This window comes from Amblyomma mixtum, chromosome 9 (assembly GCF_055824585.1).
Source record: "Amblyomma mixtum isolate Tamu chromosome 9, ASM5582458v1, whole genome shotgun sequence".
NCBI classification, from domain to species: Eukaryota; Metazoa; Arthropoda; class Arachnida; order Ixodida; family Ixodidae; genus Amblyomma; species Amblyomma mixtum.
Genome location: NC_143020.1, coordinates 794,446 through 809,044, shown reverse-complemented (window position 1 = coordinate 809,044; position 14,599 = coordinate 794,446). Strand labels below are relative to the sequence as shown.

Genomic DNA, 14,599 nt, shown 5'->3' with positions numbered 1-14,599 from the left:
TGACGATGAGTACGGCTTCCGGCGGCAGATCGTTCCAGTCCCGAGATGATATGACAAAAAAAGAACGGAAATGAGATGTTGTTCTTGCAGCGGGTGGGTATACGGTCTTGATGTGGTTGTTGCGGCTAGAAGGACGATGAGCTGTTGATATGATAGATGATCCTAAAGGTGAATGATAGAACTTGTGGAATAGGCATAGTCGAGTTATTTTTCTTCTAGTTTCAAGGTTAGGCAAGGATGCTCTGGATTTTAAAGAGGACACGCTAGTATAGTAAGAGTAGTCACAATAAATAAAACGGATAGCGCGGTTTTGAACTTTTTCAAGGATTATAGAAAGGTTAGATTGATGAGGATCCCATACTGCTGACGCGAATTCAAGTTTAGGTCGGACGAATGTTTTATAAGCTAATAATTTGATAGAAGGGGTAGTAAAACGAAGATTTCGACGTAGGAAGCCAAGGGTGCGGTTAGCGTCATTAGCGATGTTCGTGATATGCGAAGACCATGTTAGGGTATGAGTTAAGGTGATGCCAAGATACTTACAGGAAAGAACAGATGATACTTCAGAACCGAAAAGAACATATTTTGAGGGAATATGGGATTGCCTGCGATGAAAAGAAAGCATGCATGTTTTAGTAATATTAAGGGACATTAGCCAATGCTTGCACCAAGTTTCAATTTGGGTTAGATCAGTTTGGAGGGTGTCAGAGTCAGTTCTGCTGGTAATAGGGCGGTAGATTACACAGTCGTCGGCAAATAATCGGATGTTCGAGTTGACGTTAGAGGGAAGATCGTTAATGTAGATTAGAAAAAGCAAGGGTCCAAGCACTGTGCCTTGTGGTACACCTGAAGTAACGGGGGAAAGAGGTGACGATGATTTGTTGGCGTAGACAAATTGCTCTCTGTTGGTCAAAAAATTTTGTAGCCATTTTAACACCAAGGGGGTAAGGTTAAGATGTGAAAGTTTTAGTAGTAATCTTTTGTGGGGTACCTTATCAAAAGCTTTTTCAAAGTCAAGGAAGAGCGTGTCAACGGGAATGTTTAGGTCAAGATGAGAGCTAAGATCATTAACAAAAAGGGCTAGTTGGGTGTCACAGGAAAGTCCTTTTAGAAAGCCGTGTTGGTTAGGATGAAAAAACTTGAGCGAAACTAAAAATTTAACGATGTGAGAATAAATAATATGTTCCATTAGTTTTGAACAGATGCTCGTAAGAGAAATAGGGCGGTAGTTTTTACATGAAAACGATGAACCTTTCTTGGGGACTGGAACGATCTTACCGATTTTCCAGTCTTGCGGAAGCACGCCTGATGATAATGACTGTTGAAAAAGATGGCACAAAATGACACTAACCACGTTTTTAGTATTTTTTAGCACTTTAGAGTTCAAGCCATCAATGCCAGATGACGATGACACTTTCAATGATTCAATTAGTTTCCTAATACCATTGCTATCGAACAAAATGTCTGGCATAGCTGGATGATCGAAGACAGGGAAGTGCGGTAATTCGCCGTCCGGTTCGTTAGTAAAAACTGAACAGAAAAAAGAATTTAGAACGCGACAGACATCATGTTCCGGAATGAGATTATGGTCCTCATCATGTAAAGTAATAGGTGTGTTGCGTGAAGGATTAATGGATTTCCAAAACTTGTTAGGATTAGTGAGAAGCATAGAAGGTAATACTGATGAAAAAAAGGAACGTTTAGTTTGGTTTAGCAGAGATTGGAATGTTTTTTCAGCACAATGGTACTTTTTCCATGAGCAGTCAGTGTTCACACGTCTGGCTGTACGGAAAAGCCGTTTCTTCTTGTTATTAAGGCGCTTCAGATCGTTGTTAAACCACGGTGACGATGATTTTTCTGTGATCGTGATAGTAGGGATGTGCTTATCTATTAGTTGATGCATTTTGTGTGTGAAAAGGGACCAGTTAGTTTCTACTGACCGGCTTGAAAAGTCATGGACGAACCACGCCCAAAAATCGGTTAGTTCTGTGTTCATGGCAGCGTAGTTACCTTTGTCATATAATGTAAGTGTTTTTTTGGTTTTCTTCAAACTTGGGACTTGGAATGAAAATGTGCTTAGTATAATGGAGTGGTCACTAAGTCCGGGTAAATGAAGTGGCGTAGAAACTTTATCAGGGTGGGAAGTGAGAATGAGATCGAGAATGTTGGAGGAATGATCAGTTTGCCTAGTAGGTTCAGATACGACTTGAGACAAGCCAAAGGTTAGGCACGTGTTAACAAAGTCACTTACAATGTTATTTTTTGATGTAATGGTGGGAAGATCGGACCAGGTAATGTCAGGAAAATTGAAGTCACCATAAAAAAGAATGGGTATGTGCTGATAGGACGTAGTTATCACGCGGAGTGCTTCGTGTAAGTGGGCAACAAAGGAATCAGTTAGATCAGGGGGCCGATAGCAAACACCAATGATAACAGGAGGGAACGAGGCATGACACTTAATGAAAAGGAGTTCGAGAGGGGAATCAAGTTTAATCTCGGAACAAGGATAAGAATGATGAACACCTATTAGTACACCTCCTCCTCGCCTATTAATTCTGTCGCGTCTAAAGATATTGAAATCAGGAAACATGGAAGTTACTTCGGAGTCCGCTACTGTTGAATTTAGCCATGTTTCGGTTAGTACAATTATGTTGATCTCCGTAGTGCGTATAAGACTTGAGAGGGAATCTAACTTCGGTACAAGGCTGCGAATATTAGTGTAAAGAATGGACAAAGGGCGGAGCTTAGGCTTTTCCGGAGGATTACGTAGTAGCTATGGGGTGCGGGGAACAACTTCGTTTGAAATATGGTCATAAATGTAGGTAGTGCTGCCGATGATTAACTTATTGTAGCGGAGTTTGTATTTTTCACTTTGTGATTTACCATGGCAAGATCAAATGTATTCCTGCATTTTAAAGGCTGCTTCTGAGACACTAAGGGGACACCGTGCCTCTCGGTCACACCAAGTATATTCTCTGCCTTCCCTATGTACAAGTGGCGCCAGTCCTGCCTGTTGTGTGTGTTGTCTTCGTTTTTTAGCGCCAGTACGCCTTTTGCGTAAACATGACATGTACGACTTCCGGGCGTGTGCGGCGTCGCTGAGATGCTGTCGTGCAGTCGGGAAGGACTTCATAGTCAAGGTCACCGATGCGACGGAGAACCCTGTACGGGCCAAAGTAGCGTCGCAGTAACTTTTCACTCAATCCACGGCGGCGAACTGGCGTCCATATCCACACACGATTACCTGGATTGTAATGTGGGTCTCGTCGGCGCTGATTGTAGCGTCGGGCGTCGGTGTGCTGCTGGTCTCTAATGCGAAGCCGCGCAAGTCTGCGAGCTTCCTCAGCGCGGTGAAGGTAGGCGGCGACGCCGAGGTTGTCTTCGTCGGAAACGTGCGGGATCATTGCGTCGAGTGTTGTCGTGGGCTTCCTGGCGTATGCCAGCTGGAATGGGGTAAACCTGGTTGTCTCCTGGACGGCAGTATTATAGGCGAAGATCACGTAGGGCAGAAAGGAGTCCCACGTCTTGTGTTCGGCGTCGATGTACATGGAGAGCATGTCTGCGATGGTCTTGTTCAGACGCTCTGTGAGTCCGTTGGTTTGCGGATGATAGGCAGTCGTCGTCCGATGGCTTGTCTGGCTGTAGTTTAAAATGACTTGCGTCAGCTCCGCTGTAAACGCCGTTCCTCTGTCTGTGATGAGCACTTCCGGGGCGCCGTGTCGCAGGAGAATTTGTTCGACAAAAAATTTTGCGACTTCTGTTGCGGTATCACTAGGCAACGCTTTTGCTTCGGCGTAGCGGTTCATGTAGTCGGTGGCCACGATGATGCACTTGTTTCCTGATGAAGAGGTCGGAAAGGGGCCGAGGAGGTCTATCTCTATTTGCTGAAAGGGCTTAATTGGCGGTGGTATGGGGTTCAGGAGTCCGGCTGGTCTAGTCGGAGGCGTTTTGCGTCGCTGACACTCGCGGCACGTTTTCACGTAATGGGAAACGTCGGTAGCTAGCCGCGGCCAATAGTACTTCTCCTGGATGCGGTGCAACGTGCGACCAATCCCGAGATGCCCTGTAGTCGGCTCATCATGACATGCCTGCATAATTTCTTGCCTAAGATTCTTAGGCACGACAAGAAGATGTACTGTCCTGTTGGACGCGAAGTTCTTCTGCAGGAGGACATTATTGTGAACGACGAAGGACAACAGTTGGCGCATGAACCCTCGAGGAGGCGATGCGGTCTTGCCTTTCAGATAATCAACTAGGCTTTGCAAGTCAGGATCCGAGTGCTGCTGCTGCGCGAAACTGCTGGCGCTTACCGGCCCTAAGAAAGCGTTGTCGTCTTCCTCTTCGGGTGCTGCGTCGACAGGGGCTCGTGACAAGCAGTCTGCATCGGAAAGCTTGCGGCCAGATTTGTAGACTACAGTTATGTCGAATTCTTGAAGGCGCAGGCTCCAACGAGCAAGGCGGCCGGAGGGATCTTTCAAATTGGCTACCCAGCACCTCCACCAGATGTCACGTTGTAGTGACGGCAGTCCAGCGGTCAAGAAGACACACACCAGTCTTGGAAACGAAGCTGTTTATTTGGGCTGACTTGCGCCCGCAAAAGAACTGAACCTTCGGCGGCGGCGTGGAAAGAGAAGTTTATTTTGTTCTGTGTTAACATAAAAAATACAAAACAAAACAGCTGAACTCAATGCTCTGGTCAGTCAAGCACATGCGCAGTGACGCAGCACTGAGCACGTCAGTGAGGCAGTAAGAAAGCCGACACTCGACCGCCGCGCAGGACGATAAAGTATGTCGACCATTTGCGCAAAAACTCACCCTCGCGTAATGGGAAACGCACGCACCTCTTTGAACGCATGCTTGTTCAAAGAGGCGCGTGCGGAGGCGCTGCAACATTGGAAACATTGTTCTTTGCGGACGCCCATTTAAGGAGGCCACTCCACGCTGCCGCCACAAAACGAACATGCCGACACGCAAGAGCATATTTTGAAACACTTCGGGTGAACTAGTGCGCGCTTCCAGGCGAGTTTAAAACTTGCGTGACACTAATATCCAAAAGGTGCGCGCAACTACACACTCAAACATTGCGTGCTGCAAAGTTTCAAGGAGGCCGCACTGCGGGCATCGGGCGGAGGGCGCCACGCCCCACGCCGCAAGACGGTCTCTTGTGGGCAGGACCCGCCAGCATCGCAGCCAGCCGAAGTCCCTGACATCTGCAGGAAGCGCAGCTGAGGTCAGTTGGCGCCAGCGTGCCCGTCTCATTTTCTGGAGTTGTTCGCGGGTCAGCTCAGCGACCGTTAGTGCTTCACACATCCTGGAGGGCGGGTTTTCATCAACATCCAGATCGGGCACGCTGGCAGTCAACGACGCCAGTGTGCGACGCACGTTAACGAAAAATGCCGGCGGCTGCTCGGCTGTTGGGCCAACCACGTGTTGTGTAAAAAACACGTTACGCGCTGTACCCAGAAAGTATGCGATGAGTGTTCTCCCGGGATAGTCTGGGTTGCGCACAAGATTGCGTACTCCTCGCAAGGCGAGCACATTACACATGGTGCGGATGCAAGGAATACTAAACCCACCCTTGTAGAATGGAAGGCGCATGAACATTCGTGAAACAAGTTCGGTTTTGCCCGCCCAAACGAAAGAGCCACTGGCCGAGGTTAGCCTGCGAGGAAACGTGCGCGGTGGGTTTGCGACGCGGGCGACAAAAAAACATGCGGCTAGGATTGTGGACTTAACTACATAGCTGCGCTCTGCCATTGAAAGGCGGAAAGTTGACGCAACCGAGAGGCGTTTCTCAGCATTCGTGCGGAGGTTAGTCCAGGTTTCGCGGGCTACTTCTCCGCTGGCGAGGAATACTACTCCCAGGCCTTTCACTCCCTGCACCCACTCCACCTCGCCCGCAAGGTTCAGTGTGAAGGTGCCAAGCCTTAGCGCCTTGCTTTTTCCCCTGTTCATTAGGGCCCCCGATATCTCGCTGTACTCGAGAAACAGCCGCGAAAAAGCGACGTAGCTATCCTCGTCCTTGAGGAAAAGCGACACGTCGTCGGCGTAGGCCGAAACTTTGATTTGGCCCTGGCCAGGCAGAGGGTAGCCGCGTATGGATGGACTGTCGTTAATGCGCCGGATGAGTGGATCGAGGCATAACACAAAGAATGTTGGGGAGAGAGGCCATCCTTGCCTTATGCCCCGGGTGACTGAGGAGGGAGCGCTCTGGTGGCCTTTTACGGAGAGACGAGCATTCAGGTCTGCCTAAAGTAAGCGCAGCCTGCTGACAATTTGCGGCGGGAATCTGAAGGCTTCGAGGACTCCGAACAGATACGAGTGTTCCACCCGATCGAATGCTTTCGCCTGATCAAGAGAAACAAAACACCCGCTGAAGCCCGTCCTGCTGGCAAATGTGAACAGGTCTCTTGTGAGTGCCAATGCATCAAACACAGAGCGGTCAGGCACGCTGCTGGTTTGAGCCAGGTGGATTAGGTGAGGCAGGATCGTCCGCATTCTTGTGTTCAGTAAAGGTGCGACTATTTTGTAGTCTGCGTTTAAGAGGCTTATGGGCCGCCATGTTTACGGGTCGGAGGGGTCACCGCCCGCTTTTAGGAATGAGTATGATGCGACATTCGCGGAAAGAGTTTGGACATAACCCATCCGCGAGGAAGCCGTTGACCATCTCCAGCAGCGCTCCTTGGATCTGGTAAAAAAACGTTCTAAAAAAAACTTGTTGGAATGCCGTCTGGACCGGGGGCACAGGCTGCATTCATACTCTGCAGGATGGCGTGCAGCTCTTGGCTTGTGGCTGGTGCGCAAAGGTTTTCATGCAGCTTTTCAGCTACTCGTGGCAAGCTTCCAAAAAACCTTTGTAGAAGCCCGTCATAACGATCTTGAAGATGTAGCCAACCGTCCGTAGAGAACAGGTTCGAGAAGTGACTTGCGAAGATCGTGCAGATATCGGACGTGGTTCCGCTTTGGGTGCCGTCTGGGAGTGTCACGAAAGGCACAGTAGCGGGAGCGAATTCCTCTGCCGTGCCTGCGCGTACGTGTCGTAGCACAGCCGGGTCTGATATAGGCCGCCCGAGCTGGTGTGCGCGACTAGCTGCCCGTGATGACTGGCAGAGCAACACGTGGTAACGTGCTTTAAGTAGGCTCAGGAAATCGCTCATGGCAAAGGTTAAGGGTACTCCCCTTTGCACTATACGGATGCGCTTGAGGGTGTCATTCAGTGCATGAGTTACCCGGCGTCTGCGGTCTTGACCGGCCGCCACCAGAGTTGCCTGCCAACGAGTCTTGAGTGTGTCCCATGAATCAGTCACAACGAAGCTCTTGCACGATGCGGCCAACGCCGTAAGCAGCGACGCTACGCTTTTCGGGTCTGCCAGTAGGCTCGTGTCCATGCGCCACGTAACAGTACGTGGGGTGTCCTCACCAAAGTCGAGCCTGACTGACAAGGGGTGGTGATCGGAAATCACTGGCGTGCCTGCAGGGAACGCGAGAACCTCGCAGCTGACGACAAAAGAAGCGAGCTGAGGTGGAAAATAGAATTTGTCTATCCGACTGGCTGACTGCGCTCTCTCCCACGTCGATCCAAAGGCATCCCCGTGAAGCTGCACCCACGCGTCAGACAAACGGAACTGAGTCACGAGATCGCGGAGCGCGGGGGCACCGGAATAACGGTGACTGTGACCCTGGCCGCGGACGTCACGGTCGATGTTAAGAACACAATTGAACTCACCGACGATGAAAGTGGGGTAAGGATCAAGGAGGAATAAGTCGAGGCGCTCAAAAAAATCGGAACTACTAGTCTGCCGCGCTGGCGCGTATACAACCAACGCACGTACCCGCCGCTGGTTTAGAGTGAAGTCGACCGCAAGAGTGCGGCCGTCCAGCCCGAAAGTGCAATGAGCACCCGCGCGCAGGCAGGGGTTTAGAAACACGACACCAACACCGCTCATATGAGAATCAGTCAACGAAAAATAAGCAAAAACAGAAAACCGGGTGGTGAAATTCAGCACATCAAGTGAAGTACGGAAGTTGCATTCCTGTAAAAACAGGATGTCGACGCCCCTAGCCCTGGCAAAGTGCATCACCTCTCTCTGTCTGTCTACGGATTGAAATCCCCGAACATTCAGGGAGAGGAGATCCACAACCGCCATGACTGCCAAGAGCACCGACGGCAAAGGATACAACCTAAAGAGCGCTGCCATGGGCGGCGCTTAACGCGCGCGGCACTTTTTTGCTACAACGTTCGTTAACAGTCCCTTCGGATTCCGATGATTGAGGGTGGGCATGTTTGTAGTCGGGTCTTGAAAAGTCCATATTTTCGGGGTCGTCGGCGCTTGTGGCCTCGCTCACTGGTTGCTGCGTGGTCTTGGCGACGCTCGCAGCTGAAGCCGATGCCGACCCCAGGGTCGCCGATGGGAGGGTGTGGCTGGCTGGTGACGGGAAGCGCGCGGTGACCGCACCTGGAGGAGTCGTCTGCCCTGACACCTGGCCGCACGTCAAGTCGCCTGTCAGGCGAAGCGGCGTGCCTTTTCCGGTACCTCCAGGTCGCCCGACGCCACGCTCGACTCGTCGCTGCTGCTCACGGTGTCGTAGGTGTCTGTGCCGGGAAGCGGCGCCAAGGGCTGGGCGAAAATTGCACCGAACGGCTCCACCTCGTTTGAAGGTGACCCCTCGTGGTGCTGCTCCTTCCCGGGCACCTCCGTCGCGGGGGCGGATTCGGGCTCCCTCGAGCGGCTGGTCGTTGGGTGCTCGTCGGCAACCGACGTCCGGACGGCTGGTGTGCTCCGTGTTTCTGCGGCCACGTTGTCCTTGGTCGGCTCCTTCCTCGAGGCGGCGGCCGCCGCATAGGACCGTGGTCGCAGGCAGTCCGCTGTGGCGCGGCTTCCGCCGCAGCGCCTGCAAGCCGCTCCGGATCCGGCCGTGTCGTGGCCGAACACCTCGCAGCGAGCGCACCGCGGCGTTGACACGCCGCGCCGATGTGGCCGTCCTGGCCGCAGCGGGAACACACCTTCCGGACACCTCGATAGTCAAACATGACGCGGTGGCCCTGGACGGTCAAGAAGTTCGACACCGCCTGCTTCATTTCGATCCGGACCCCGCGCGTCCCGTTGCCGACGTGACGACGGCCCTTGAGGACGGGGTAGGTGATGTCCAGCACCTTGCCGTAAGAAGTCAGCGCTGCCGCCAGCGCCGCATCTCCCACGTACAGCGGCACACGAAAAGCCGTCACGTGGACCACGGCGGGACCCACGCAGGCTACTGGAACGGAAGTGCCGTTCACGTTGAAGGCGCCTTCCACTAGCATCTTCTCCGCCGCCGCAGCCGAGGCCAAGGCGACGCAGAACTTCATGCCTCCATGGTGTTGGAGGCTCTCTAGCCCTTTCGGGCCGTCAACCGACTCGATGCCGTCGACGATGTCGTCAGCCGTCGCGTCGGAAGGAACTTGAAATTGGAAACAGTGCGCCTTTGGGGGCGGCGCACGGAACACCGGAGGAGCAGCAGGTCCCGGGCCTCCCATGACGTCACGGGCGCCCGACTGGGCTGCTGCTTGAAGGTCACGATGTTGCCCGAGCACCGGCAAAAGGCACGGCGCCTGGGCTGGGAGGCTGGTTGCGGAACCTGGGGTCGCAGTGTATCCGAGGCCCGCCTGCACTTGACGAAACTTCTCAACAAGCCAGCGCCGAAATAAACTTCGCTGGGTCTGGACGAGCTCGGGCGTAGCGTGGAAAGAGAAGTTTATTTTGTTCTGTGTTAACATAAAAAATACAAAACAAAACAGCTGAACTCAATGCTCTGATCAGTCAAGCCCATGCTCAGTGACGCAGCACTGAGCACGTAGCGACAAGCGTGCTCGGCGGTCGTCGAACTACGAATGCCCGCTGCTCGCGGCATCGTTCAATTTAAAGCCGGCAAGGAAACTTCGAGTTAACAGGTCGAGATCATCTAGACTAATCTGGAAACACGTAGATGCAGCTCTTCATGGTTGTGATCAATCGAGATAAGTCCGGTCGCTTCCTGCGTCACGAACAAAAATGATAACACCCCTTTCCTGCTGCCTTGCCCGAACGAACGGGCACTACAATAATACGCGGCAGTATATACATACCCAGCAATTCTGGACAAAAGAATTTGTGAGCACGAAACCGTTTATGAACGCTATTTTTCATATAATGTAAAATTTCACTACAAAAATCAATATATCCGCAAGAAGAATCAACAGAAGAACATCAAAAGAACATCAGAAGAATGAACCATTACCTTCAATATAGTGTCTAACAATTTTCCAATTTTTAAAACCTTTTCAGAAAATGTTGGACGCGGTGTCATGTAATTTTCGCCTTAGAGTAAAAACATACTGCAGCAGTGTGCCAGCACTCAACTCTCGCCACATTATTGAGGCACATCCCTTTGTTGGTAAGGGCATAATTTTGTGGCTAGAGAGGCATCGGAGTTTGTAAACAGCACACTGGAGTAATTTTCAGCCCGTTTCTCCTCTTATTTCGTCGCCCGAAATCCCTGTACGTGCTGGAATCGTTTGTAGTATCGTTTGTAGTGACACAGTTTCTCATAATCTTAAGAAGATAGCAAGAAGATACGACGTAAACGTGCTCTTCTCCGCCCCAAGCAAGCTATCAAAAGTTTGTCCTGTGATGGTTAATAAGAAAAAGCCGATTTGTACTATCAACCACAAACTAGGATTCACCCGTTGCATCACTAAGGTAGTGTACAGTGTTCCGCATACTTGAAACAGAGTGTACATAGGTGAGAGTGGACGTTGTTTTAATGAGAGAGCTAGGTAGCATTACAATCTGGTGAAAGAAGGAAAGAGCGGTCATCTTGCTATCCACTGCCGGGACCGTAAGTGAAAACCCATTTTTCGGAAAACTAGGTTTCTTGGGCATGGAAAGGATCGGATGAAAAGAGATTATTGAGGCATATCACATTAGAAAAGAGTGTGGTCAGTGTATTAGCACCGCTTCCTTGTCTCGCCTTGATAATGAACTGGCGGTTTTGCACCATTGCGGTTGATTGCCACGAGACGATGTACTTAACCTTTGGTTTCCGCAATAAAATTCAGTTGGAAGTGCAGCACATCTCCTGTCGTACCTGTGTCAATTTTGTCCCCGTTTTTTCGTGCTGCTACGTTTTCAAGATGGATCAATACCAACTGGCCCAAACTTCGGTGCTTTTGCATAGTATACAAGAGCCTGCGACGGTGTACAAGTGACGTACGTATCGCACATTCGAGGAGACTGGCTGGCTATCAATTACTCCTTAATATGCTCAACATATTAAGGCGAAAGCCTTTAATGGCTCATACAGTCGCCCGTTAACAAAGCGGGTCACACGCGTTGAACTAGCGAACTAAAAACGATAGAAGAAATTCAATAGCTGCTTCAAATAGAGTATGAAAAAATGAACCTACAAGAATAGTTTGATGACTGTAGATTAATAAGTTAATTAATTATAGGCAAAACTGTTGTAATTGCGTCGAAATAGCGCCGACGTCGATACAGCCACGGGAACGGTGTGATGTCACATCCTCCGCAAGTCGTCACGGCATAGTGAAAATTGTCACAGAATGGTCAGAAAAACGGCGGATTTGTGTGAAATTAGATGGTGAAAATGTATAATTAAGCGTAATTAACACTTGAGATACCCGAAAGATTGCATAATTTAGGTATCGATATAGCTGCGGGAACGGTGTGACGTCACATCCACCGGAAGTCGTCACAGCATAGTGTCCTCGGCTTTCGCCTGTCAGCACTTTAGTTGCAAAAGTGTCCTCGCAATTTTTTTTATAAATCAGCTTTAAAGCCCCACTTCGGTCAGCAGTTCCACACAGGGCCTAAAGGCGAGTTTATTCTATGCTGTGTATTTCTGGCGATGTAAAGTAAGCCTTTCGCTCGCATAATTTGTCCTCATGAGGGCACATTGAAACCACAGGAGGAAGCTTCCTTAGAATAGCCATCAGGGAATGTTTGGGTCTTTTGTGAGTACTTTGCAGCTAACACTGGGTGTCAGAGTTCTATGGACTATCGCTTTCAGTTAAATGCGGTTTAAGGTACTCACACCTGGTGTAAATTGTTCTTTTTTGAAAACTCCCTCGCACGGTACGAAGCTGATGTAGGACCACGACAAGACGCTAAAGACGAATGTATAACGTGTTGCATTTGGATGAGCTAGAGTGTCCAAGGAGGAAAATACGATGGCTGTAGTGTCGGACACTGAGCAACAACAGGGAGATGTAGGCATCGCACGGCTTCAGGAAAGCCATAGTTGCGGTTGGTCACGTCACTTCGATGAAGGAAGTGCTTATCGGCTTGTCTGTACTTATCGAAGGTGAGCACACACCTTGTCTTCTGGGAAGTGATAAGGACTCGCAGTAGAGGCTTGACTTGCACTACGCTTCCTGAGAAAGCACTTACTCTGTGAGGAGAAAACAGCCACGAAGGAAAGTTTCCAGAGGAGCGGAACATGTGGCTAGCTGCCTCGAGCTAGTCTTGAAGGATTGCTTCCACTCGATATGGTACTTCACACGTGGAACGTCGATACAATAACCTCGACGCTCTCAATGTGCACGTTTTGTTACATGCACATGTTGGTGGTATTGCGGTAGTTGAGAGAGCGAACGGTACTCATTGGTCACTACAATAGTCGCAATACCGTGGCTTTCCCGCTACTCAAATCACAACGCATACGCTGGCAAATGTGCTACGGTGCGCATCAAGATCGGTGAAAGGTATTTAGACGTGTGTAGCAAAAAATCATCAATATCTTTTCTTTGCAGGTGCGCTGCTGGAACCATCCAAATGGCTGTGACGTTGTCACGGATGCTTCGAGCACGACGAAGCACTTCCACACAAGCAGCGCTTACCAAGTAGCACGCTGTCGAAGCTGCGGAGTGAGAGTCCTTCATAGGGAGATCATTGCACATGGAGAGTCAAACTGTGGTGCATTTGCTCTACCGACACCATCAGGTGTGTCCCCTGAGGAATGCGTGAAGTTGGATATCGAAGCTGTTAAGAGCGATCTTTTTATTGTCAAGGAAGCCTTGGCCAATATTACCGCTCAAACAGCAGCTTTCAGAGAAACAGTGGCACACCTCTCTGGACTGCATGGGGACAGAAAACTGCCTGTGTCCTCAGTATGCGCACAGTCCAAGACGGTAGAGAATATGAGTGAAAGAATAGAGACGTTGACATCATTCATTCAGAAGAGACATGAAACGCAAAAAGTTGATTTGCAGACACTGAAAACGAACTGGGAAGATAGCTTGCGAAATGCCGCACTTGCCATTCGAGCACATTTGATCGAGATAAGAGCGGATGATGAGCGCAGAGCCCTTTTTATGGGTACCGTCGACAAAAGGTTTGCGAACTTACGTATTGCATTGCATAACATTAGAATAGAGATGCAGGCTACCAAGACAAGGTCTAGTCAACAAAAAAAGCAAGAAGACGTTAAAGAGACACAGGTGACAAAGGTATTTCTTTCTCCACGAGAAGACCCGAAGATGCGAAAACTTCTGAAATGAAGCACGAGATTGGTAAGCAGAAGTCTTCGAATAAGGGCAAGCAGATTTCAGCACAGTGTGTTGCCGAGGTTGAGTGTGAGTAGCGGAACGCAAGAACACATTAAAAAAGAAGAAGCTCAACCTTCAAGCCTTCCAAAATGTGCGCCAATAGGTTATTTCGCGTACACGTGGTGTGTGAAAAAGTACTCGACACTGAAGTCCGCCGCAATCGCTCGTCGATGGGCTCTGTACAAGGCAGAGTATATAAGTATCGCAGGCCACTCCTTCGCTCCCGGAGCATTCATAAAAAAGAGGCTACTTAGTGAGTCTACACTTGTTCATTGAGTTGCAAGGTAGCTGGACTTCAAACCATTCCTCATGGCCATCCCAACAAGGAATCAGGCTTCGCATAATTCACCCAAAAAGAGATGAAGATTGCATGATTGTGGCAAGAGGTGGACATGAGGGCGAATCTATGCTTCCATTGACGTCAAAAATTTGTAGCGACGCGTGCAGTTACGTCTCCTATGCATCTTTTACGCGGAGAGACGTTAGGTCGCCGGGTTCGTTCAGCGCGACCAGCTGAAGCTGGTTCTAGAGGTCACTTAGCAACGTGTGAATCAAGTTTCCAAAAATGTTCTTTCCTCTAGGATGTTTTTCTGCTGCAGATTAAAGAATTATTCAAACTTGTCGCACCTCTATCGCGCCGTACGTCCTCTTCTAAGCGGAGAAGACTACCTTCGAAAAGTCCTTCTTTTAGCACAAGACTTCTTATCGTTGATTGTGTCCTCTCTGCTCACTGTCTTTTCAAGCATGCCAAAAGAATGTTATAAAGAGGACCAGAAAAAAGCACACAAGACACCAAGCCAAAAACTCGTTGTCTTATTTCTCCAGCTGCGAAGACATACAGAAGAAGGAAAGAGAATGAAAACACGACAAGATAAAACAACATAGACGCCAAGAGAAGAAAATCATTGCTGGCCGTTTCGCGCAGCCAATAAAACAATAAAATAGGCTATTTCTTTTGCAAGATGGATGAAAGATGGTGCGCTCTGTTGCACTATTGCTAAATCCGAATTCTTAATC

The 14,599-nt window shown here is 49.6% G+C and overlaps 1 pseudogene; it reads left to right on the top strand.

Moving 5' to 3' along the window:
• Positions 1–12,205: 12,205 nt before the first annotated feature.
• LOC149328029 (uncharacterized) lies at positions 12,206–13,945 on the top strand (annotated as a pseudogene).
• Positions 13,946–14,599: the final 654 nt, after the last annotated feature.